General features: G+C 48.7%; 1 long non-coding RNA gene across 1 annotated transcript in view; it reads right to left on the bottom strand.

The window, feature by feature from the left end:
- Positions 1–26,354, bottom strand: part of LOC138580256 (uncharacterized) — a 128,353-nt gene extending 101,999 nt beyond the window's left edge. Inside the window, exon 1 of the long non-coding RNA XR_011304221.1 lies at positions 25,916–26,354. This is a non-coding gene — a long non-coding RNA (uncharacterized lncRNA). The remainder of the gene's footprint in view (positions 1–25,915) is intronic.
- Positions 26,355–26,733: the final 379 nt, after the last annotated feature.

The following is a 26,733-nucleotide window of genomic DNA, read 5'->3' as shown; positions in this document are numbered from 1 at the left end:
GATAGAAGAGTTTTGACTTTAACACCTTGGAGTCTAAAATGTCTTTAACTTCGAATTCTAATTCCCCTTCAATTTGAACTGGGTATGGAGGCTTGGACAGTCGGGTCCCTGGTTGTACTGGCTTCAAAAGTGATGCATGAAAAACTGGATGAATACGCATGTTAGACGGTAAATCCAGTTTAAAGGCCACGGGATTGATTATAGCCTTGATGGGATAAGGTCCTATGAATCTGGGATTGAAGGTTCGCGGGCCCTTGAGGGGTAAATGTTTCGTTGCTAGCCATACCTGGTCTCCTACTTGGTAAGGAGGAGTTTTACTTCGGTGCAAATCAGCATTTTCTTTATACTTTTTCTTGGCTTGCTGTAAATGAGTTGCAGCTTCTTTAAAGGCTCGGGTTATTGTGGAATGCAGATGATTTACTGCGGGCATTTCCAGGGTCAGAGGTGGATCTAGGTCAGAGGTCCGAGGATGGTGACCATACAAAGTATAAAAAGGAGTTTGTCCGGTTCCAGAATGCACTGAATTGTTGTATACATATTCTGCGATCCAAAGGATGTCTTTCCAATTTAACTCGGATTGGTGTAACATGCACCGAAGATATTGCTCGAGAGTCTGATTGGTTCTCTCGGTTTGTCCGTCGGTCTGGGGGTGGTGGCTGGTGGATAACCGCACATCTATTTGTGCTAGTTGGCAACATTTCTTCCAAAAATGGGAGATAAATTGACTGCCACGATCCGAGACTAATATGGAAGGAAAACCATATATGCAAACTATATTCTCCAGAAATTCCTTGGCCAAGGTGGAAGCTGAAGGCAAACCTTTTAAAGGGATAAAGTGGGCCATTTTGGAGAATATATCCACAATTACAAGGATAGTGTTGTAACCAGCACAAGGAGGCAGGTCAGTTATAAAGTCCATTGACAAGGTGTGCCATGGTGCCGGTGGAATATCCAAGGGTTGAAGTAGGCCGGCTGGCCTTTTCTTTTGACCCTTGTTTTGGGCGCAAATTCCGCAAGACAATACAAAAGACGTTATGTCTTTTCTCCAAGAAGGCCACCAGAAGTGGCGTTTGATTTTTTCCTCCGTTTTAGCGATACCAGGGTGTCCTTCCATTAATGATTCATGATGATGGGCAATAACAAGTTCTTGCAATTCTTTACTTGGCAGAAACAACCGCTCCTGGAAGTAGGGTAAATCATCCTTAACAGTGTAATGAGGACCCTTTTGACTCCATTCCAGTAAGGCTGAAGAGTCTAGAAGTTGTTTTACTTGCGTTTGGATGTCCTCAATAGTTTGCAATGAAGTTAGGCCTAAGATTCTTTGTTCAGGTATGATTGGCACAGGTTCTAAACTCGAATTGGGTTCTTCCATGCCAATCCGGGATAAGGCGTCCGCTTTACCATTCTTGCAGCCAGGGCGATAGGTAATTACGAAATCAAATTCCGCAAAGAATAGAGCCCATCGGAGTTGTCGTGAAGATTGAGCTTTGGCCGTCTTTAAATATTGTAAATTTCTGTGGTCCGTAATTACGGTGATGGTGTGTCTTGCCCCGAGAAGGTAGTGACGCCAAGCCTTGAAAGCAGATTTAATAGCCAGTAACTCCTTGTCGGTAATTGCGTAGTTGATTTCAGGAGGAGAAAATTTCCTGGACCAAAAGGCCACAGGGTGTAGTTGGTTAGTTTCTGGGTCTCTTTGCGACAGGACATCTCCCATGGCCGAACTGGATGCGTCGGTTTCCCCAATGTAAGGGAGATCTGGGTGCGGGTGCTTCAATACAGGTGCAGAGGTGAATTTGGTTTTCAGGTCCTGAAAGGCTTGTTCGGCCTTAAGAGTCCATTCAAAGCGTTTGTTTTTCTTTAGGAGAGCTGTGATGGGTTGGACTGTTCGGGAAAATTCCGGAATGAATCTTCGATAGAAATTGGCGAAGCCGAGCATGCTCTGAACTCCCTTCACCGAGCTAGGAGATGGCCATTTGAGGATGGCGTCCACCTTTCGGGAGTCCATTCGGACTCCTTGAGGTGTCAGGATGAATCCGAGAAACTCAACTTCTGTGGTATGAAAAACGCATTTTTCGAGCTTTGCAAATAGTCTGTGCTGGCGCAATTTCTCAAGAACTGCCCTAACATGTTTTCTGTGATCGGATTCTGAAGAAGAGTACACCAGGATGTCGTCAATATAAACAATGACACAGACATCGATAAGTTCCCGAAGAACATCATTCATAAAGTACTGAAAGGCGGCAGGTGCATTGCACAAACCGAAGGGCATCACCTGATATTCGAAGAGCCCAAATTTGGTGCGGAATGCAGTCTTCCATTCGTCGCCTTCTTTTATACGCACCAGGTGATAAGCTCCTCGGAGATCTAACTTGGTGTACACACAAGCGTCTTTCACCTGGTCGATAAACTCAGGGATCAGGGGCAGAGGATAACGATTCCTAATCGTTATTTGATTAAGGGCGCGATAGTCTATACATGTTCTAAGGTCGCCCTCTTTTTTCGGCACGAAGAACAGAGCTGAGGAGACAGGAGACTTGGACGGGCGAATAAAACCATTGGCTAGGTACTGATCTAAATACTGACGCAAATGCAGGTTCTCAGGTTCCGTAAGAGCATAAATCCTACTACAAGGTAGTTGAGCATTGGGTACCAGATCGATTTGGCAATCATAAGACCGATGGGGAGGTAACGTGTTAGCCTGTTCCTTCTGAAAAACGTCTTGGAATTCTTGGTATTCTGACGGTAGCTGTACAGGGGTGGAAGTTGCTGAGGCTAGACCCATAACTGGATTTCTTGGATAACAAGTTGGTTCACAATCAGGAAAACTTATCTTCTTTGCTCGCCAGTCGATTCTGGGATTATGTGTTTCTAACCAAGGAATTCCAAGAATTACTTGAAATTGTGGGGCCTTGATCACATCAAAAACGATTGCTTCCCGATGTCCACCAGTGTCATTTCAACAGTGGAATGCGTTACAGGCCCTGAGGCTATTTCGGTTCCATCCACTGTAGTAATGACATCTTGGGTTACTTTCGGGCGGAGAGGGAGCTTAATCCTGGAAGCCAATTCATGGTCTATGTAGTTTCCAATAGCTCCACTGTCGATGTATGCTTTTACAGCATGCAACTGCTGAGGCTGTTTTGGGTCCACGAGCACCATTGGCATGACAAAATGCGAGGTCAAAGAGTTTGTTTTCAAGCTCGGCAAGCGGACCCCTACGCTTGTCGGGCTAGGTCGTTTCCCGAATCAGGTGTCAATAAATCGTTATTAGTGGCTCCAACCACCTTCTTAGGTGGTTTAACCGGACAATTTCGAAGAAAGTGACCGGAAGTCCCGCAATACAGACAAAGTTGCATTTGCCGCCTTCTCTCTCGTTCCTTCTGCGTTAATGGTCCTTTAACACCGCCGATTTGCATAGGTTCGGATAAGTCGGTACTCTTGGAGTTAGCGTGGGTTTTGATCGGTACTCGGGTTTCGTACTTGAACCGATCTGCTTTTCTATTTTGAAGTCTGTGATCAAGTTGAACTACCAAGTCTATGTAGTCTGCGCAGACCTGGGGTGGATCCACTATCTGAGCTAGAACATCCTTAAGCTCTCCGCGCAGGCCTCGATGAAACAATGTGATCCTTTTGTTTTCTGGCCATCCAGTTTCCACAACCAGTCTATTAAAGGTGGCAATGTAGGACAGGAGATCCTGATTACCTTGTCGTAAGGATAGCAGTTCGTTATCAAGGGCCTCTCCTTGAGAGTGTCGAGCAAACAATCTTTCCATGCTGGCCTGGAAGCCCTGAAAATCCTGGAGAATGGGATCATCCTGATTTACCAATGGAATAGACCAATCGGCAGCACTGCCACTGAGGTAAGATAGTATAAAGGCTACCTTGGTCTGGTCGTTAGGGAAGGCCCCGGGTCTGCATAGAAAGTGTAAACGACATTGGTTCATAAAGATGGCATATTTCTTGGGATCCCCCGCAAAACGTTCAGGCGGGGCCAAAGGCATGTGTCCAGGTAGATTGATTTGTACCGGGTTATTCAAACCCATTGATGTGGAAGTACCTCCGGAATTAGGTAAAGGAGTGTGCCCTGCCTGGGCCTGCAATAACCTTTTGGCCAGGTCATCAGTTCTTTCCTTGGATAGGATCAGTTCTCTTTTGAGAGCGTTAGTCTCCTGGTGGGCTGAGTGCACTTCTGCCCGTAATTCCCCCAAAAGCTGGGCCAGCTGATCTGTCTCGGAAGTCTCCATAGCGCCCGGGTGGGAAATTGTGGGTAGGCTTCGCGTTCTGTCACGCTCACCTGATTCCCACGGAGGCGCAGGTCTGGCTTCGAGTGCTGATGCTTCTTCAATGGTGAAGCGCAGGACTCTGATGATGGACAGGAAGGGCCCCTCTGCTCTGGCTTTTCTGGCTTGCAGGAATATTCCCCTGTGCGTGAAAAGGGAGTATTACCTACTGACGGAATAATGCTCAAGCCTCCCACTCCCTTCCAACCCTCCTCGATACCCTTCCACGATTCCCCGTTAAGTCTCACCTTAGGGTCTGGAAGGATGAGTTCTCCATCCTGCTTCTGATGCAGGGGCGCGTTGAAACCCAGTTACTTCACTGGATTGAGGTTTGATGGGAGTTCAAAATAAGCTTGACTATTCAGGTGAGGCGCTGTAAGAGTTCTGTTGCAAGTTCAAAAGTTCAAGCTTAATAATAATGTTCATTGTCTTATTGCAGCAAGCGCTAATGCTTATGTCTGTTTTCCCCTTAGGGGCCGGGGTTCGGAATGCCGGAGATATGGCGCCGACCCGAAGTGTAAGTTCCGGATGAGCGTTCAGGTAATGTCTTTGCATTCGCTCATTCAATGTCTTTGTCTTTTTTCCCCATTGGGGCCGGGGTCCGGAATGCCAGGAAGCGGCAGGACCCGAAATGAAATGGGAATGACCCAACAGGTAAGTCTTAGAAGGAAACTGAGCTTTTCCTATTTCCCTTCCTTCTCTCACCTTGTTTTCTTGTCTTTTCTCTCTAGGCTCTGGGAAGTGGGTGCGGATCCGGATGATCGCTGCTGAAGATGGAGGCGCCCAGGAAAGGTGAGTGAAATGCAGCGCTGCAGCGATCGAAGCGAAATGCTTTTAAAATGATGTCTTCCCTTTCAGGATCGTCGGTGTGATGTCTCTGTGATGCAGCTTTAGCATGTAAGATCTTCTTTCTCTCCAATTCTCTTTTATCTCCCTTTGCAGGCGACGCAGGATGCTGACAGGCGTGGCTGAAGTCCAGATGCAGGAGCTGACACGGTGAGCGTCCAGCTGCAAGGAGCAGAACAACGCGAAGCGTGAGTTGCTGATCGGGCGTGGTTTAAATAGCTTTGGAAGAGGTTCCAGGCATGTATCCTTCCACCGATCAGGTATGTATCCTTCCCCGACCACACCCAGGTGGAAAGTAGTCCCACAGGTAAAGTAGTTCCATTCAGGCCTCAAGAGGGCCTGGATGTAGCAGCATGGTCTGCATCAGGTAAGTGCACATTAAAACACTTGAACACATGTCTAGCTTTATGAGCCTGGCGCCTAAGGCGCCAGGACAGGGGTCCAACATGAGCCTGGCGCCTAAGGCGCCAGGACTGTGTCCAAAGGGCCCCAGCTTGGGCCCGCTGGCACTTCCCTGGGGGGAATGATGCCTGCCTCTGGGGTTGCTGGGTCGGACCTGGCTCCTTGGAGGCAGGCATCATGACAGTAGTTGACTACATTGGTTAAACATGTATCCCTCGTAGTTGCGATTGGGTGAGATGACAATTTTTTCATTGATGGGTTGTCGGAGTTTTGCATACGTGGAACGGTCCTGTTGTGGGATCGTGCGTATGATGTTCTTAATTTCTCTTCCTGCTACGTTTGCGAAGATGCTTAGTATGTTGGGAGGTTGTTGTGTGCCTATGGCACCTACAAAGTCCTCAAATTCTTCCATCCACTCTTCCCATCGTTGGCCCTGGTCATGGTGTGGGTTTAGAGTGAACGGGGCGGGTCTCCTCATTAGGCTGGCATATGAGGATGGTATCTCTAGTGGTGCTGGCTGTGCATTGAGGTCTGCGGCGTCTGGGGCCGACATGATGGTGCCACTGGAATTCCTTTTGTTGGCTTGGTGGCACTTAGGTGCATATAGTGGTTAACTATGGTGTTATGGTCCCTTGTGCAGCTTTCACGTGGGGCGCAGACTTTCCTTTCTCCAGTGTGGTCTGGTGATAGTGCTTTTTTTTTTTCTTCACATGTGTGGAGGCACAGGGTTTCCCTCCTGTATCAATATTCTCGCTTAATGATTGCAAATGTTACGTGGGAAGACACGGGGATTCCTTTTCTGTGTTAGCTTTCTCGTATAAATTGCAAATGTCACGTGGGGAGACACGGGGTTTCTTTTGTGTTAGCTTTCTCGTATAAATTGCAAATGTCACGTGAGGAGACACGGGGATTTCTTTTCTGTGTTAGCTTTCTCATGTAAATCGTAAATGTCACGTGGGGAGACACGGGGGTTCTTATTCTCCCGTAATATTTGCAAGTGTCACGTGGGGGGACACGCGGATTCCTTTCCGTGTTATGGCTCTTCCAGATTGTTTTAAACTGTCACAATCGGGAGACGCGAGGTTTCCCCCCCCCCCCCCCACCTTACTTGAAGCGGTCGTTGTGGTGTGCCGGTCTCCTCGTTGGTGTCGGTACTTCTTTTCTGGGTGCACGGGCCCACTCCGGTCCTCCGGTACTCTCTCTCTTTTAGTTTCCTGCTCGCCGAGGCACACGGGCCTCGCTTCCCCACGGCACACGAGCCTCCGATAATCTATGGGCGCACGGGCCCTCTAGCGAGATGCAGGGCGCACGGGCCACTGCTGGGCTACAGGGTCTCCAAGCCCACCTCAGATCCCCGGGCACACGGGCCCCTCTTGTGGGTCTGCTGAGGCACACAGACCTCTCCCTCTTGAGGTACACGGACCCCACCTTCACGCACTCAGCCACACCTTCCTGAGGCACACGGTCCTCTGATCATCTGCGGGCCTTCGGGCCTTCTTAAACTGCTGGGCACACCGCCCACCTGTAGTTGCTGCCGGCGCACGGGATTCCGCATCGGCTTCGTCGCCAGTGTTAGGCCTGCAATGTGCCTCACTCATGCACATACCACAGTAAAGAGACGGAGCCTAATATGCTACGAACCTTCTTTATTGAGTCTCTCACACTTACTGCCTTCCTTCCCTCTGTCCCCTCCCCTTCCGCTTTACTCCCGCTCCTTCTGCCTTGGTCCTCTTAAAGGGGCCATGTCCTTTTTCCATGTACAACAGTTTCCACCCCATTTTCCTAATCGAATTCCATTCCCCAGACGTGATGCACCTGCTTTTCCCCAACAAACCAGCCCAGCACACTGACTGCCCCAATGAAAGTCTCATATTAAGGCAGCCTGGGGGGCAAGTAACTTTGACCTTAATCCTTGTCTGCTGGTTTCCCCCCCTGTCTTCGGTCCAAAGCAGTGGCCGCTTTAGCAGAACAATTGTAGGAAAGCGTGCCCTGCCACTAACTGTCACAGCCTTATTACCTAAAATAAAAATACAGGACTTCCAGACTTTACACCCCAATCAGCTTTGGCTTTCCTCAGACAGCCGCGTGCTTGTGCCAAAAGTGTTTTTACCTTTTTTTGCCCATGTGCGCCATTAGGTAGCACAAGTGGCAAAGGGGGATGCCGGTGTGATTAGATTACATATTCATTTTAGTGGGCATTTTTTCTGGATGGGCAGAAAAGTGGTGTCAAATACACTGTGCTGAGATTTGGAGTACCTGTGAGCATAAACAGTGACAGAGGCAGATAGCGAAGGAAATGTGTGCAGCATTACCGCCACGTCCACTCTTCCCTCGTCCCAGTACTTACCTCATGAGGCCCCTGCCTCCGACACAGGACCTTCTTCTATTTCTTTAAATCCCTATAACTCCTCCCCCACATCCACGTCACTCAGTTTTAATAGGACTTTTTCTTCACAGTGCGGGGTACCGGGGAGCACCAATTGCTGGCCCCCTGGGGGGCTATGTGGCGGGGCCTTCAGCTCCCTCGGGTGCGGCGCTGCTCCTGGTCCACCTGCGGGGCTTGGGGTCCCGGTTGAGCGGGATTGCCTCGCTCGGTTCTTTGCTGGGCTCCAGACCGCAGCGTGGGCATTGTGTCCTGGGTCCTGCTGGAGGGGTAAGGAGAGGGGAGGGGGCTCTGTGATTGCTGTTTTTCCCCTCTCCGGTTGGTATGGCCAGCTCGGCTTCCCATTCATGCCGGCTCCTTGGTGTGCCTTATGGAGGCAGGTGCCTCGCCCGGTTGTGTTTTGCAAGTTTGTAGGCCGGCGCAAGGACATCACGGCCCGGGTCCTGCAGGGCCCGGGATGCTGTAAGGAGTTGAGGGCTTTGTGAATGTTTGTACCCTAATTCTTCTGCCGTTGGGGCCATGCAACAGCATGCATCCTGTTTAATGCATGCTAGGGGATTGTTTTGTTTGGTTTTTCCCTCTTGGTTGGTGCCTTCTGGAGGGGTACCCATTGGCTCGACAGGTGGACAATGGGGCTGCCAGCTACATGATGCAGGGCTCAAGCCACCTCTAAGTCTTGTGCTGTGTATACAGATGGCGAGTTAGTGGTGTGTTTGTATCTGTGCTAGCCATGGACCCAGGCACCTTGTCCTGTCCTCTTCCTCTGAACTGCGCGGGGAACGGACGAAGGAGATGGATTTGTTTTTCCCTTGTCCGGCATGGAATTATGGAAACTGCTAATGCATCATGGAAGTAACAGCCATTTAAGGGGTTACCAGTGTCTCTTCTTTTAGGGCCTAGGTCCTCTGGTGCCGACGTGTTGCTTTCACGCCTCCTCTTAGAAATGTGGAAGTAATATGGCAGATTGTGGCACATGTCTATGCTTAAAGGGGTTCTCAGAGCCCCTGGTGCCGAAGGAGGGGGCTGTCCCTTCTGTGATTTTTCTGGTATAGGCATACCCCAGGTATGGGGTTGCCTTTGGTGTCTGCTAGCCGGGATGGCTTGCATTGCCCTGCTTGGTGACAGTACTCTGCCCATTGACGCCAGCCTGGTGGCTCCTCTGTCGGCTGAGGGGGCCATGGTCTGATGGACTACCAGGCTGTCCTGTATCTCCTTTTGATAGGTCCGATTTTTTTGGGGGCTGACAAGCATGCTTTTATAGTGCGGCGCAGGACTGCTTCAACGTCCTGTGATTTTCCTCTGGTGCAAATGCAGTGACTGACGGTTTTCCCTGGCTCCTCGTCTCTATCTTCTCTGAGGTGTATGGGACCGGTGGGGTTCAGTTTCCTGGGTACTGGGCTCCTTCCAGAGGGGGTTATCAGTTGCCATTCCTGTCTCCTCATGTCCAGGTTTGATATGATATGATATGATATGATAGTTTATTTATATAGCGCCTATACACAATGTGTTTCAAAGCGCTTGGTTAGGACTTTGGTACCCAGCTCACGGACCAAGTAGTTGTCCATGGGATCCGTTCTCACCGAATTGTTGTTCTGGGTTGCCGTCTTGCCCATTCCTCTCCCTGTTTGAGGTCAAGTTTTCTACTCGCAGGTGTTCCTGGTCCCTATGCCTTCTAGGATGTGTCACCTGATTATGTGTCTCAAGGTCCTGCACTGCTTCATCCGGACGTAACGCTTCAACGTGGAGGCTTTGCAGAACATATTCTGGATGTTGTGCACGGGGGATTGGATGAGATCACAGCGTTTTCAGTTCTGAGTGCTCCCGCCGTGGTGCGATCGGCTCCTGGAGTGTTCTCCATGCTGGTGACTCCCCTGGTGGTGCATTTGCATCTGCAGGGAGTGCAGATTTTTTCCCTACCTGGACGATTGGTTGGTCGAGGAGTCCTGTCGGCAGGCTGTCCTGCCTCATCTCCCTTTAGTCTGCCAGGCATTGCGGGACTGGGGTTTGATAGTGAACTGGCGGAAGACTCAGCTGGAGCCTTCTCAGGATCTAGTTTTCATTGGGGCACTGGTTTGCCCCGGGATGAAGAGGGTGTTCCTATCGCAAGAGAGGGTCCGTCGCTTGCTGACTGTTTGGGGCAGGGTTCTCAGAAAGCAGTATGCCTCGTCTCGCCTGTTGCTGATGTTATGGGGCACGTGGTGTCTTGCGTGTTTTCTAGTTCCTTGTGCCCGTCTTCAGTTACGCCCCTTGGTGTTTTATCCTCTCTCCCACAGGCTCCCAATGTCTCAGCTTTCGAAGCTTTGATTTCAGTGTCCCCAGCACTCCGGGTCTCCCTGCTATGGTTGCTGGGGGATCCAAATCTACAGGCTGAGGTGTCCATGGTCCTTCCTCCTGTGGCCTCTCTTACTACCGACGCCAGCGGAATGGGTTGGGCCGGTCTACATTGGGGGTCCTCTCAGCTCAAGGGTTGTGAGATCTGGGCAGAGCCGTCGATTATCCAATTGGCAAGAGTTGTGTGCTATTCTCCGACCTCTGGTGTACTTTGAGGGGTTGCTGGATGGTCGGGCGATTTTGGTCTGAACGGACAATACAACGGCCTTGGCATATGTCAACCGCCAAAGGGGTTCCGGCCGCTCCTTGAATGCTCTGGCAGCTCTGATAGGCACCTAGGGGGAATTGCATCTGGTGTCTCTGGTGGCCTCACATATCAAGGGGGTGGACAGTGTTCGAGCAGATCTTCTCAGACACCGGTTTCACTCCTCTGCGTAACTGGTCCTGTCGGCCCAGGTCTTTGCGGAGATCTGTGTCAGATTCGGGACCCCTGTTATAGACATATTTGCCTCCCCGGCCTCAGAAAAAGTTCCCCTCTTCTGCTCTCGGTTTCAGGCCGAGGGAGGTTTCGGGGGTGGACGCCCTCTCTGTACTGTGGCCTTGGGGTTTTCCTTTATGTCTTTCCGCCTATAACCCTTCTGCCCCGGGTGGTTCGGCGCATCACAGTGTCCCAGGAACCTTGGCTCGTTCTGAAGTGGCCTTGTCCCCTTCACGGGGATCTGCGGTTGGAAGTCTGCCAGGTGCAATGGGCAGTGTGGCTATTGCACGGTCCAGGCTGATTTCTCAGGGGTTCTCGGGTCCGTAGTCAAATCCATAATGAATGCTCTTAGACCTTCCACTCTGAAGGCGTACGGCAGGCATTGGGGCCATTTCCGAGACTGGTATGGGTGGTCTGGGATCCCTCCCCTGCGTTCTGGCCTCCCTGCTATCCTTCAATTCCTCCAGGAGGGGTTTTGACACGGGCCTGGTGGTTTTTCCACGCTTCACTCTCAGTGGGCCTCCATTAAATTCCTTTTGGGGGACTCTGATGTTCACTTGGATGGGGAGGTGTCGGTTGGGAAGTTTCTCTGGGGTTTTTCTTCTTCCCGTCCTTGTACTTATAAATGGCTTCCCCCTTGGGATCTCCCTCTTGTCTTACGGTTCCTTCAAGGGCCTCCTTTTGAGCCCATTTCCGAGATTGATATCAAACATCGTACAGTGAAATCTGCCTTTCTTATTGCCATTACGTCTGCCCGTAGGCTTGGGGAGATTGGGGCTCTGTTATGTCACCCTCTTTTCATGAGGGTGCTGCCGGACTCGGTGGTGCTGAGGTGTGGTCCGAAGTTTCTCCCTAATGTTGTTTCTCGTTTTTCACACCTCTCAGGATCCGGTTCTCCCTGCCTTCTTTCATGATGTGAAAACGCCCAAGGAGGTGGCTTGGCATAACATTGATGTCCGGCGGGCAGCGTTGGAGTGTTTGGCTAGGTTTGCTCTTTTCCGCCGATCTGATAGTCTTCTGGTCGCTTTTGGTCCGGTTGGGCATAAGGCAATAGTGGTTTCCATTTGCCAGTGGTTCCGTGTTGTGGTCTCCATGGCCTATGTGGCTTCTGGCCTGCCTGTGCCTGCACACGTTCAGGGGCGGTCCACCAGGGGTTTGGCGGCTTCCTGGAGCGATGCAAGGAGGGTTTCTCTGCAAGAGATTTGTATGGCTGCCGCCTTGGCTGGTCTAAGCACTTTCGTCAACCGCTATGGGTTGAGTTTCTCCCTCTCTGGGTTGGTTCCTTCAGGGTTGGAATTTTGTCTGTGGGGTTGTGAATTAAGAGTTATTGTGGGTGTGTGTTTTGCTGCACTGTTTTTGGCTCTGTGTCTCATTGGGACCTTTTCCCCGTTGCGGCTTTCTTATACCTCATGAAGTAAGCACTGGGACGAGGAAGAGTGGACGTGGAGGTAATGCTCTGATTACTTACCAGTAATCTTTATTACTCCTAGTCCTACTCTTCCTAATAACAGTACTGACGACCCTCCTCACCCTCCCTGTGGGGAAGGTCCCATGCTTTGGCTTGGTAATATGAAACTGAGTGACGTGGATGTGGGGGGGGGGGTTATAGGGATTTAAAGAAATAGAAGAAGGTCCTGTGTCGGAGGCAGGGGCCTCATGAGCAAATCACTGTGACGAGGAAGAGTAGGGCTAGGAATAATGAAGAGTAATTAAGATTACCGGTAAGTAATCAGAGCATTACTCATCAGCCCCAATCAGTAGAGGCAGTGGAAAGACAGAACAGGACTTTGAAAAACAAACTGGCCAAAACCTGCCTGGACCCAAATCATAAAAGGCCAGGTTCACCCCATGACCTCTCCTGAGTTTGCAAAGCATGGTTAATAGAAAAACATGATTAAGCCCGCATGATTGATGAGTCCAACGCACCTTCCTGCTAGCACACATATGCATTTGCCTGATTGATAACTTGATGTTAGATTTTTGCAAGACGCTAATGAAATGTGTCAGGCCTGTCTCCTCGCCTATCAAGGAAGCGCTGCCAAAAGAGCCGGAGCCAGCATGTCAGGCTGCTTGTATATCAAGGCTTATCAACAAAAGACTGCCCTGGCACCAGACTGAAGACGTCCTCACTGTGTTCTCCTAATCACCAGCACGGGTGGCCATTGTCAAGTGTTGCCATCTGGATACACTCGGCACATTGGAAGAAGAGGAAGGCCCCTGAAGACGTCGCACCTCTTACTGATCGCTATTTTACTGTTTGCATTACTAGTCACTGATGGGCCATGGCAGACTTCCGAGAGCACAGATTCATCTAGACGAGGGGTGCACACCTGATTTTGACAGAGGGCCGAAAGTACCTTACATGATGGCTGCCAACATTATGTGACCAAAAAGATGTAGGATTTATCAAGTTTAAAAAATAATTTGCATAACAATGACATCACAGGAAAATACAAAACATACATTGTTTGCACCATTGAAGCATTGTAAAATACACAACCAATCAACAGCACAACATGGAAAGATGTTCAAATCTTTCAAATGTATAATTCGGAATGGTAAATAACAGAAAATCCAATTACACAGAAGGTAATCACACAGAGCTGGTAGGCAATATTTGCCACTGCTCTGTAGCAGCAGCCTGGGCAATAGATATGTATTCCTGCAGTGCAAGTTTAACACTGAATGTCCCTCAGTCTGATAGGCAGATGCTGTGTGATGGTGTTACACTCTGCCACTTGCCTTCACTGGTGATTCACCTAAGGGTTGTACCGGCAAGAGTGCAGGACAGAGTCACGTAGCTGTCGGGTCAGTGGATTGGTCTGAGCCCAATCAAAGTAATCACCTACCAGCTCACTGTGGAGACAAATTAATGTGTTGCATGCTTTGTCCTGCAGCCTGACTTAGAGTCACATAAATTACCTGCCCCTGTAAAAACCAGTAGGATCTGTCACTGAAATCTGTAGGCGGTAGGACTGCTTAAAAAGCAGTAGCCTACTGCCTAAATCTGTAGGGTTGGCAAGTATACTATAGTGGGCCGAAAAGTAAATGTAGGTGGGGCGGTAGGCACGGTGGGGCGTGGTGTGGCAGGAGGCTTTTTCAACCCCCAATTTTTATTAAACACATGGAAAAAGAATACGTTTTTGAGGTGTAATGATTTTTATTTGTATTTCAAACTTATATTTTGTACTACACATTTTCCATTGTTATTTATTTCTATTTAGTTATTGCATATCGTCTGTTTAATTAAATTATATATATTTTATTGACACTTGATTGGACATTCCATTATTTTGGACTGCTATAATTTGCTGTTTGTATTGCCCAAGAGAGTATGGCCTTCGTTGAGTCAGGTTTCCACAAAAGCAAAGGATGTACATCTCCTAACTGTGCGTGTTTTAACTTCACTCTTGGAGTGCGACACTATGCCCCATAGCCCCCACACCTCAACCAAACACTATGCCCCATGGCCCCACCCCTCAACCAAACACTATGCCCCATGACACCCACCCCTCATGCAAACACTATGCCCCAAGATACCCACCCCTCATGCAAACACTATGCCCCAAGACACCCACCCCTCAAGCAAACACTATGCCCCAAGGCACCCACCCCTCAAGCAAACACTATGCCCCATGACACCCACCCCTCACCAAACACTATGTCCCACGACACCCACCCCAACTAAACACTATGCCCCATGACACCCACCCCTCACCAAACACTATCCCCCAAGACACCCACCCCTCAAGCAAACACTATGCCCCAAGACACCCACCCCTCAAGCAAACACTATGCCCAATGGCCCCCACTCCCCAACCAAACACTATGCGCCATTGCCCCCACCCCCCAACCAAACACTATGCCCCATGCCACCAAGCATGCACCATGCATACATACTCATACTGACCCCAACCCCCCACCCCTGCATACAAACTAACACGTATACACCATGCACCCATACAGACCGGAACCCCCACTCCCCCAACTCAGGACACAAACTCATAAGCATACACCATGCACCCATACAGACCCGAACCCCCCCACCCCCAACTCAGCACACAAATTCACAAGCATACACCATGCACCCATACAAACCTGAGCCCCCAACTCAGCACACAAACCCACAAGCATACACCATGCACCCATACAGACCCAAACCCCCCACCCCCAACTCAGCACACAAACACACAAGCATACACCATGCACCCATACAGACCCGAACCCCTCACCCCCAACTCAGCACACAAACCCACAAGCATACACCATGCACCCATACAGACCTGAACCCCCCACCACCAACTCAGAATATAAACTCGCAAGCATACACCATGCACCCATACAGACCCAAACCTCCCACCCCCAACTCAGCACACAAACTCACAAGCACACACCATGCACCCATACCGACCTAAACCCCCCACCCCCAACTCAGCACACCAACTCATAAGCATACACCATGCACCCATACAGACCCGAACCCCCGACCCCAACTCAGCACACAAACTCACAAGCATACACCAATACACCCTTACAGATCCGAACCCCCAACTCAGCACACAAACTCACAAGCATACACCATGCACCCGTACAGACCCCCACCCCCAACTCACCATACAAACTCACAAGCATACACCATGCATCCATACAGACCTGAACCCCCCACCCCCCAACTCACCAAACAAACTCAAAAGCATGCACGCATACAGACCCGGACCCCCCACCCCCCGCATCTCAACATACACTGAACCTGCACACAACAACTACAAACATTAAGGCAGACCGAGCCCCCCCTCCCTCATCCCCCCAGCATCTCAACATACACTGCACTTGCACACAAACACATTCAGGCAGACCCGACACTCACCCCATCCCCACATCTCAACATACACTGAACTTGCACAAAAAAACAAACATTCAGGCAGACCCGACACACACTCCACACCCGCATCTCAACATGAACTTTCACACAACAACAAACATTCAGGCAGACCCGACACCCACCCTCCCCCCCAGTATCTCAACATACACTGCACTTGCACACAAACACATTCAGGCAGACCCGACACACACCCCACCCCCCGCATCTCAACATACACTGAACTTGCACACAAACACATTCAGGCAGACCTGACACACACCCCACACCCGACACACACCCCCCTCCGCATCTCAACACACACTGCACTTGCACAGAAACACATTTCAGGCAGACCCGACACACACACCCCTCCGCATCTCAACACACACTGCACTTGCACACAAACACATTCAGGCAGACCCGACACACACACCCCTCCGCATCTCAACACACACTGCACTTGCACACAAACACATTCAGGCAGACTCGACACACACCCCACCCCGCATCTCAACATAAACTGAACTTGCACACAAAAATATTCAGGCAGCCCGACACACACACCCCCTCCGCATCTCAACACACACTGCACTTGGACACATACACATTCAGGCAGACCCGACACCCCCCCCTCCGCATCGCAACACACACTGCACTTTCACACAAACACATTCAGGCAGACCCGACACCCCACCCCCGCATATCAACCCACACTGCACTTGCACACAAACACATTCAGGCAGACCCGACACACACCCCACACCCGCATCTCAACATACAAGCAGTACAAAGATCCCACACACACACACACACACAAACAGCCCCCCTAAATCTGTACTTACCGGACGACGTACTGAAAGGCAGGCTAGCTGGAAAGCTGGGGAGGTCCGGTACTGCGGCTGGCGCGCCAAGGCTGAAATGCCTTCTGGCATCAAGCCTTACTGGCCACGCCAGCCGTAGTGCTAGCTCTCCATTGGTGCAGCACACACGAACTACGTGGCTCGTAGGAGCTACGTGGTTCGTGTGCCCTGAGCCAATGAGGGCCAGTATTTTGTCCGACCCGGAAGACAACAAAGACTTTTCCTAATGGAGGGCGGCCGATGCTGCTTGCGGGCCGCCCTCCATTAGGAAAGTCTTTGTTGCTGGTGGGCCAGACAAAACGGCATGGCGGGCCGCATCTGGCCCGCGGGCCGTATGTTGTGCACTCATGATCTAGATGCTTTCAAACAATGACAGAGAATGAAACAACTGTGTTTAAAAAGCAATGGTGAGCTGCAAATGTCGCAGATATAGTCACTACAAAGGAGGTATGGAAGTGTCCCTGGTGGCACAGACAACAGGTTGTTGTGTGGCAATGTGGGAACTGTCTGACACCCAGAGGCGTTGCTAGGGGTGTGGGGGCTAAGAGGGCTATAGCCCCTGGTCTTTTGGTTGTAGCCCCGGATAGAATCTCAGGAGCTACAACCAAAAGGCTAGCTAGCCCCCAGTCCAGACAGTTCCAACATTAGCATAGCCCCAGATCTTTTCCAGACCTAGCATCACCCCTGCTGACACCTTTGTGGGGTGAATTATTGTTGCGGTTTCCCCCCTGGTGCAGTTGAATGCATTGTTGGTCCAATACCCCAGAAGGTTCTATGTGATGTTACCGAAGTTATTTGTACCGAATCAACTTTCTTTTTAAATTGGTGTGGGTGCCCCACCAAACCCACCATTTCCCCACATTTCTAAATCCACCACGAACCCCCTACCACACCCCTTTTTACCCCTTACCTCCACCCCTTATATATTTAGTTTTCAGTTCATTCGGTATTTTTTTTGTTCAGTAACATCACTGGATACCCCCAGAATGCTATGCTCTCCCTAATTGGGTCTCTGAGAACCAATACCAAAAGATGTGAACTACAACGTATTCCTACCCTACCCAAATCCACCTCACATGCAACCCCTACCACTACTACCCCGCGGCTATGGTGTACACAGATTAGATCAAATGGCCCAACCCCTTTCACATGAGTGACCTGATGTTATAACGCCCCCGCTACTGTTGATGACATTACAGATGAAACACACCCTAACCAGGTTTGGATTTTCATCCCCCTTTCTGAAGACATTGGGCTTCATCATGAGTTGGCCCTTTGCCTTTAAATGTGGCACTAACACTGTTACCATCGCATTTAAGGGTTGGCCCAATCATGAGTCGGGTGGTAAATGGGAGTTTTACATCTAGCCTTTTTTGGAGGTAAAAATATCCCCTTAATGCCTGTTTTTGGCCGATTTCGGTGCTATTACCGCCGGCGCGTATTAGTGCCAGTGGTAATAGCGTCCCTAACACCATTGGGTCCATTGTGCACTTACCGCTGTACCGCTACTCGTGATCTGGTGCTAATGGCGCTAGACTGAGTAGAGGTAACGCTATTTGCACTGGCGGTATCCCAGCGGTATTACCGCCAGACTCCTGATGAGGCCCCATATTGTGATGATTGTAATGGAGTCATCACAGATCCCACTGTGGGAACCTACTCCTATGTGGCCAAGGGACAGCAGCCAGTACCTGATCCTGAACCTGGGGGTGGTTTTATGAGGGAGGATCACATGATAGGAGACAACTACTGGGGGTTGTCCTGAGTTCATTGGATGAAACACAGAATTTCCCCCTTTCCCATGAGAAAGACCCTCTGACATCCAAGACCTTAATGGCCAATGGTCAGTTAACAGTTCCCACTTGTAGAGGAAGTAAAGAAACCTTTTCTTTACATTACTCTGATCAGGCCCCAACCTTTGACCCAATCACCCACAACTCAACCATAACACCTTTTGTTTCTGATGTGTCTTTCTGTGAAATCTCTGGGAAAAAACTTCTAAGAGTGAAAAGTCCAAAGACATCCACGGATTCCTTCTCCCACAATCACTCAGGTACTGAGATGAGGAGGAGCGTGATGAGTTTGTGCAAAGTGACAGAAGTTCGATGTACAACATGCAGGTAGTTTACAGTCTACAGTGTGAGGGACATTTAAAGATGGCAATTGCACCAGTAGATCGAACAGTGCAGGAGAAGACATTGAATCCCGGGGTGAGGCTCACAAACTCGATGCATACAGACCGGAGTGGTGGAAAGGAGGAGGCCTCCGGAACAAGAGTAGAAATGCTGCAGGCTAGCAAGAAGGGCTGTGGAGCCACTGGGAGTCAGGCAGAAGCTCCTGGTTGTTAGGCCGCTCGAAGAGACATCGTTCTCCAGTCCAGGGACAAAAGGAAAGCTGGCGTGTGACCACAGAGTGGTGCAGGATGCTGGAAAAACGTCTGCACACTCCAAAGTTGAAAGCGGGTAAAGGAACCACAAACCAGAGGCACAAGCTGAGTTGGAGATGCTGGAAGGAACCAGTGAGTCTGCCCAAAGCAGCTGGGGACCACGGAGTGTTCCGACAAGCACACCAACACATGTTTGAATGGTACAAAGTTGCTGATGCAGAAAATACCCAAAGTTGGTTTGAATGCAGTCAAGGCAAAGTACAAATTCAACACCGAATATGAAAAATGTTTGAATGCAGACAAGACAAAGGCAAAACCCCAATCAAGTACAGGTGCAGGAGATTCCAGTGTGGGGGAAAACTTTGAACAAATAAGGAGAATGTTTGAATGAAGACAAGGCTAAGTTGAAACCATAGACAGATATACTGAGTGCCTGACTGTATAAGCTTGTGTGGTATAGCCAAAGAACTGTGAAATCATAAGAGAAGTACTGGCAGGCGAGTACACCAGACAGCTGAAATTGTATAGAGATCCTTGGCAGGGGAGTATACCAGATGATCTACAAGATACAGGAAGTACTACAGAACTTTGGGAGTCCAGTGAACACACAGAGGATCTGTTAACCAAAGAGACATTATTGTTGCCATCCTAGCTAAGAATCCAGGGGAGGGGGACCACCCTCTGGATCCAAGGGTCTTTACCTTAGAGAACATTTTTGTTGAAGTCATTTGTATACTGTTGGTTTTTGAGGGGGTCCCTAGAATGGCCTTGATGTCCCCTATTCGCATGACTGCCCGAAGGACGAGAAATGAAATGCCAGTCAATGTTTGGCCAACCTCCAGGGGGACCGGTGCATTCCACGTATGTGAGCAGATATTCTATTAGGCAACCATTTAAACCCAATTCAGCTGATGTCTTCACGGGACAGGTGCCACATCACTGGACCAGGTTGACTAACGATAAATATCCAGGCGTGTTGACCTCGTCAGTGACACCACGACATAGTAACGCTAGTCACAAAGTAAACTTGCATCCCTGCACGAAGTTACACAGACAAGCACGTGCACACACAAAGAACATGCATACACAGTTCTGTAGATAGAGGACAGATACATGTACATACTGTCAGAAGCCTTTTTTTTCACTAGTCAAACACAGAAACACAAGAAAGCAACAAGTTTCACAGAGCAGGCTTGCAACCGCTTCACTGGAACTTCAGGGATGTATAAGGAACCTGGAAGAGCCGAATACTACTAACTCCTAAGGAGAATACTACAATATATATGTAGGGAAACCATAGAATGACTGCAGTGACTTCACATAAAGCCACAGGCCTCAGAATAGGGAACAAAGAGATGCAGATTCTGCAGCATGAAGCACTGGGCCAGTGTTCGCAGCCAACAACAAGGGCAGGTGGAACATTCTTAGCTCCCAGGGCAAGGAGCCACCTGCAAAATAACAGAGTACATCCTCACTAATTGCAGACCCAAAAGCTCAGTTTTGCGGTCCTCACCCACGTGTCTCAGCCAAGCCATACGATAGCCATTTTCCCATGGTGGGAAGAGAAGCGGTTCCCAGCAAAGACAGACAGAATTGTTACATGTGTTGCCCAATGAACATTGCAACCTGCAGGCCTCTCCCAGGCTAGATGGCTATACCAGTGGCAACAATAGGGACACACAGTCTTTACCATTACCTTGAAAAGGTATACTGAGCACTGTGAACAGAGCAGGGTCCCAGGAATGGTGGAGGGTGCGGGGGTATCGCTCCAGCCAATCAGGTAGCACAAATCCTGGGTTTTGTGTGTAATGCAGCATGGGCCAATGGCCATCCTGCAACCATGCAACAAAGTAATAGATATTTTTTGGGGAGGTGTCAGGCAACCCTACCTGACATGGAAAGACCAGTTAGACCACTCATATAGGGGATGCCTATAGGCGTTAGTACCCGAGCTACCCAATGGGAGGGTCTGAGATTGTGATGTCATAATACAATAAAAGTTTGTGACACGGGCTCAGGAACTGTGATTGCTGGAGATGTTGTGATTTCCTGTATGATCCCTGTCTGTTTGAAAAATAAAGGACAGTTCTAACTTGCCCTTAGCCGAGTCCTCTGTCATTGCCGGGGGAGGGTTTGTTGGGCCCTATGTTCTCTGCTAAGCTGTAACTTTGTAGCACGAACCCCAGTCCTCTGGCATAGGCATACACCAACATCAAGCTAAAGACATTTCCTTGCACACCTTTGTTGTTTTGTTTGTAGTGTGAGGGTCAGGGTAGGACATTTTGGACACAAAGACAGCTTTTCAGTTACTGAGATTCTGACACGGACAAATCCTTCGTTTTTGGTTTCTCAAGTCAAAGTGCTTTACTCAGCAAGTTTGCCATCGGCATAGGTAGGGAAGATCGGAGAGGCATACCCTAACCCATTTCTATTTAATAAATGCATTTAACAAAAACATGATAACTTTGTGTCCAGCTTTCATTTCTGACCCCTCATACATGGTGTCAGGGTGGGATCAGACTCAGCTGGCACAAGTTAGGGATCCTGCATGAGTAGAGTAAATACTAGACCCACAGTTGTTACATCTGGGATAGAATGGAGTAACATCACCTCTCACACCAGTGGGTCTTATACCCAAGAAGCCAAGACAGGTCCCAGTTTGCTAAAACAGGTCCAATTTTCTACCAGTGGGTTGGGACATTTAGAAAGAACCTGTGAGCCGCTTACTCATTCACATTCTTGGATAGGGGTTGTTGTCCAAGCACTAACCCACCAAGCTATTCTGCCATTTGTGAAGACCATTGAGGGCAACATCTACCACCTTTATTTGCCCCTAAGATTGTCTGGTGCAGGGAAGAGACAAGGTGATAGTCTCTTGGAAATTACAGACAGATTGCCCCACCAGTATGTCCCTTTATATTATACCCTGCAGAGAAGAACGTTTAAAAATGTTACCCCTTCTCTCCTGTGGAGATTAACTGAAATGTGTTTTCTTACATTTCTCTTCAACTCCTATGAGAATCCTCAGGGGCAAAATAGTGGGAAGACTAGTAGATGAGGTCTTATGGGAGCCACCCACCGGGGAGACTAAGGGAGAATACCTGAGGAACGACACCCCAGAAAATGCTTCCGATCCCTTAATAGAGAAAATGGATTATAAACAGACCAAGGGTGCGTCCTTATGGGAGAAAGCCAAACCTTCCAATTTCTTAACATCTTTGGACACAAGGACAGCTTTTGATTTACTGTCATCCTGACACAGACAGAGCCATAGCTTTTGGTTTCTAGGTAGGGAAGATCCTCTTTAGAATAGGCCACAGAGGCATTGTCCCAACCCATTTTTATTTAATAAATGTCTGTAACCAAAAACATGACAACTTTGTGTCCGGCTTTCATTTCTGACCCCTCACAATAGATAATGCCCTTGGTATTGTGAGACTGTTGATAAGGAAGGGCCCTATTGTTTTCTGATAACAAAATGAATAACTAACACTTCTACTGATGCGGTATGTTCTCATTTCCTCAGAATATTGTGGGTTGTAATACTCCAACTCTGACTTGTACTGTGTTTCAATACTCATATTTGAAGAGTTACTTACTGTCAGTGTCTTGCTGCTGTAGCAGCCCGACAACTATGGTTTGTAACAGCAACCAATCAAAATACCTTGGTGCATAGATTGACCATCTTGCATGCTTCTCTTGGAAAAGTAGAATGGACCCCACTTTTGTCAGGATTTCAGGCATCATCGCATCTCCCACTGTTCAAAGGGTTCTGCTATTCGTCCAGTCCAGCAGAGAGCATTGCTTCAAGCAAGGAGAGGAGATTCAGAAGGGTGCATATGGGATGGTGGTAGTTCCCATTGTTGTGACACGTAAAGTGTCTAAAGGCCAATTACATGGATAGATAGGAGGCGACTAGACAAGGCAACTGGCCTCATTACTGGAGCACAATTGTCTCATGTTGAAGCAAGTTCTCTTGATAAACTGGACATTGCCTCTGATCTGGGCATGAAGATGAAGAGTTTGCTTGCTACGTGGTTCTGATGATCACATCTGCGTGGGGCAGAGCGTGTGCTGAAGTGCAAGACTTCCTGAATGACGAGCTACAGCCGAGAGCAAGGAGATTGAGCACCACGCCTGGGTGCAGGCTCTCACAAAAAGCCCCAAAATACCGCCTGAACTGTGGCGCTGGAAACACTCCTCCGGGCTGCAATGCAAGTATCACAATGCTCATCTCAAGCATGTGAACCCATTCAAGCAGTGTGGGACCTCACCTATGAATACTGACAGGCTCCTGGGCAGGATGTCTGCAAGATTGGGTCAATAGGAAACCAGTGGGAATTCTGGCCACTGGACCCTCCACAGCTGCAACGCATGAGAAGACTTAGTGCATGACGTATAGTGACAGTTGGCAGTAAGATCACGTTTTGAAAAGGGTAGTTAAAGTTTTTTGCCTAGATGGAAATAAATTAGTTAGCGCCAACAACAGCCGTATATGCATTCATTCCAGCATTACACGTGACATCCACTTCACAATAAACACCAGGTTCCAAGAACATGTGTCTACTAATCAGCAGAACGAAACTGAGAGGAAGGTATATGTTATAAAATCCCATTTAACTGGACCTCACTAGAACCCCAGGCTTTACAAAATCTACTTTAGCACATATAGAGAAAATCTCAGAATTAGATACATTGTACAACGTCCTTTCATCGCAGACGTTTTTTCCCTGTTTTTTTTACCGGGAATGTTTTATCGAGACAAAAAAACATCGATTTTTTTTGGGGGGGGTTAAAACATTTTACATATTTTGGGGTTTTGGTAATAGATATAAACTGAAAGGGAATGGGGGGAGGGGGAACCCCCCAAAAATAAAAAATAAAACAGTGAAAAAACATCCCGCGAGGTTAATCGCATTGCCTAAAGAAATTATCAAAGGATGTTCATTATCAAAAAAGGTTTAGAGGAAGGGTCAGTCAAATAAAGGTTAGTCTGCATTGTCCCGGTTAGGGATGGTATGGTATGGTAATGTTTATTTGTAAAGCGCCTATGCACAAGGCAAGTGTTTCAAAGTGCTCAAGGAGGGAACAAGGGGAAAAACAGAGACCTTGAAATTCTGAAATGATACTAGTTTGCACAGGCAGAGTAAGTGCATATAACACAATAAGCAGTAGAGATAACAGCAAATAGGTGTGACGCCAATTCTGCAGCTTTTCCAAGTGCATTAAGGCGCAACCAAACAGGGAGGAGGGGGAAGCAGAGAGCCGAAAATTCAGGCATGTTGCATTCGGATCACGCAAGTGCACAGGCGTTTACAGGGGAGGTAGAGGTGGAGGGTGGGACAAGTGCAGGGGGGGAACCAAGTACGCCCAGTCGGTGAGAGCAGAGAGATGCCACTCTCTAGAGTCATTGACCAAGTGCAGTGATGATGAGGCGAGTGCAAAGGCCAGAGACAAGTGCAAGAGGACTGGCGAGGGTGCCAGGGACCTGTGAGACTCTGAGGTACACCAGGCGGCCAGTCTGAGGTACACTAGGCGGATAGAGAAAATAATTCTGTGAAGAGTGAAATAAAACGATGATGTATTGTGGATGGAGCACAAAGGGGGGAATGCAGGTGCAAACTGTACACAGGAACTGCCATGAAGAAAGGTAGCCATGTATTCTGGCACAGTGAACCATGAAAAACCTTAAGGCCTTATGACTATGACGCACTGCTGACAGGGGAGCGCGGATAGATTCAGAACACTTGATCCGATGAAGCAAGAATTACTAAGTGAGAAATGAAGTCAAGAATGATAGCATATGCCACGTGAAGCAGGGATGTACACGTGAAAGAGAGTGGTAGAATCATGTCTACCACATGCATCTGTCTACAAAGCTGTAAGAACCAGTATCTTGCTATCCCTGGTCATTATGGAAAATACTATGTCAGAGCCCTGCTCTGTTTGACTGTAGTTCATTTGTTCGGACAAAAATGCATTGCCCGGTTGTTTCCTGGCACTGCCATAACCATAAATCAGCGTTTACCTGTTGCGCATCAGAATCCCACAGTGGAGTTTCTGCTTCCCCAGATGAGGGAAGCTTGAGTTCTCTGGGTATATCAGTGGGGCCTGAGCTGGATGTACCGGTGGGTGTACTCTCTGCATTGCAAGCAACTGGAACAATAAAACTACATCTTTCTGACATGCCTGGGCCTGCATCCTCTGTGCCTGCAGAGTCACCTTTCCTCGTTTCCTCGTTTTAAAACTTCGTTTTATGATTTCTTTCCCTGCCCTGGCGTGGGGAACTGGGGGTAACATAGGAAAGTGTTCTGGAGCAGAACTACTTTCTGTCTTCCGTCCTCCGGCCCCCACCCCGCACACCAGCACTGTGTGTGTGCGTCTTCTTGTTGTTTGTGTGGCCTATTTTCTTACAGCACTGAGCCTGGTATGTCAGGGGAGGGCCCGCGCAGTCTGTAGGAGCACATGCATGGCAGCGTTCCGGGGACTATGGTGCCAGCTAGGGCCTCCCCCTGGAGGTGGCACTCTCAGTTTAAAGTTGTACCTATGCTCGTCTCCATTTCTTTTAAAACACCCCTTTCCTTGTTTTCAATATTCATTTTATACACCCCTTATTCTCAAAATTAAGGAGTCTGCAAACACTTATAACACACTGATGCTTGAAAATGTCTTACCTGCACAAGACAACCAGACATCTCTGTCTATTGCCCGACTTCTATTCACATCACAGAATTGGTTTTATGCAAGCACCTTCTAAATAAAATGTGCCCTGTGCATGCACTACACTGTTGCAGGCTTATGTGGTGCAGCCATTTGCTGTGGAGATGTAGTGTTGAGCATCATGTAGCCCGTGCATACAGCCCGTACACCCGGCGCGGGATGAAGGCACGAGCTGCGGAGAGTAATGACGTAACACAGAGAGAGGGGGTTTGGAACACGAGGGGAAGGAAATGACAGTTGGAGAGATGGAGAAGTGAAGACAAGAAGACTCTTTGTTCATGTCCCTTGTTATATAGTATATTGAACCAGATTAAACAAAGTTGATAAGTAAATATATGTATATTAATAAATATACAATTAAGTCCTACCCTTGTGCACCGATTCTTCAGTGGCGACGAGGCGAACCTTTTGCGGCCGTTGAGAAGGATCTCCGGCTGCGCATCAGGTAGGAGCAGCTCTCATCCGTATCCGAGAGCTGCCACGGTCACGGACTATACCGTATTCACGACGGCGCAACCCTGTGAGGAAACCAAAACCCCTACGCCACTCCCCATCGAGCAGCTTTCTCTTTCCACTCTCCCAAACGATCACACACATCCGGCTGTACACGCCCTCCTCATCTTAATAATAATAACGTCTAAGTAAAAAGGAGGCTGATCGCTAATTCAGTCAAGAAAGGTGGCGCCAGAGACAAATGGGAGAGAGCAGGCAACACTAAGGAAGTACACACTGACACGCTGACTGAAGTACATCAGCTGTGAAGTTTATACAGAGCCGATGAGTGGAAACGAACTGAAGGGAAGGGGTTTATGAACTCACACTAGAAAAAAATTAAGCACAAGTGAAACTGACACGCGTACAAACACATGAAACTTAGCAGTGTCATTAAAGTCTTGGCAGTCTTAATACAGTGCCGCGTACTCTGTAAATCAAGTACATAAAAAAAAAAAGGATATGAACGATTAATAAGAATCTCTACGATTGTTCAAAGCGTACGAGGTAATCCTCATTAATCTACTCTTCCTCTTCACAGTACTTATTCTCACTGGCAATCTTCATAAGTTCATTGCTCTTCCTCCTCACAGTAGTTTAATCCTCATTAATCTACTCTTCCTCTTCACAGTACTTATTCTCACTGGCAATCTTCATAAGTTCATTGCTCTTCCTCCTCACAGTAGTTTCAATA

This window comes from Ambystoma mexicanum, chromosome 3p (assembly GCF_040938575.1).
Source record: "Ambystoma mexicanum isolate Mex_15411 chromosome 3p, UKY_AmexF1_1, whole genome shotgun sequence".
NCBI classification, from domain to species: domain Eukaryota; kingdom Metazoa; phylum Chordata; class Amphibia; order Caudata; family Ambystomatidae; genus Ambystoma; species Ambystoma mexicanum.
This window is presented reverse-complemented; position numbering and strand designations above follow the sequence as displayed.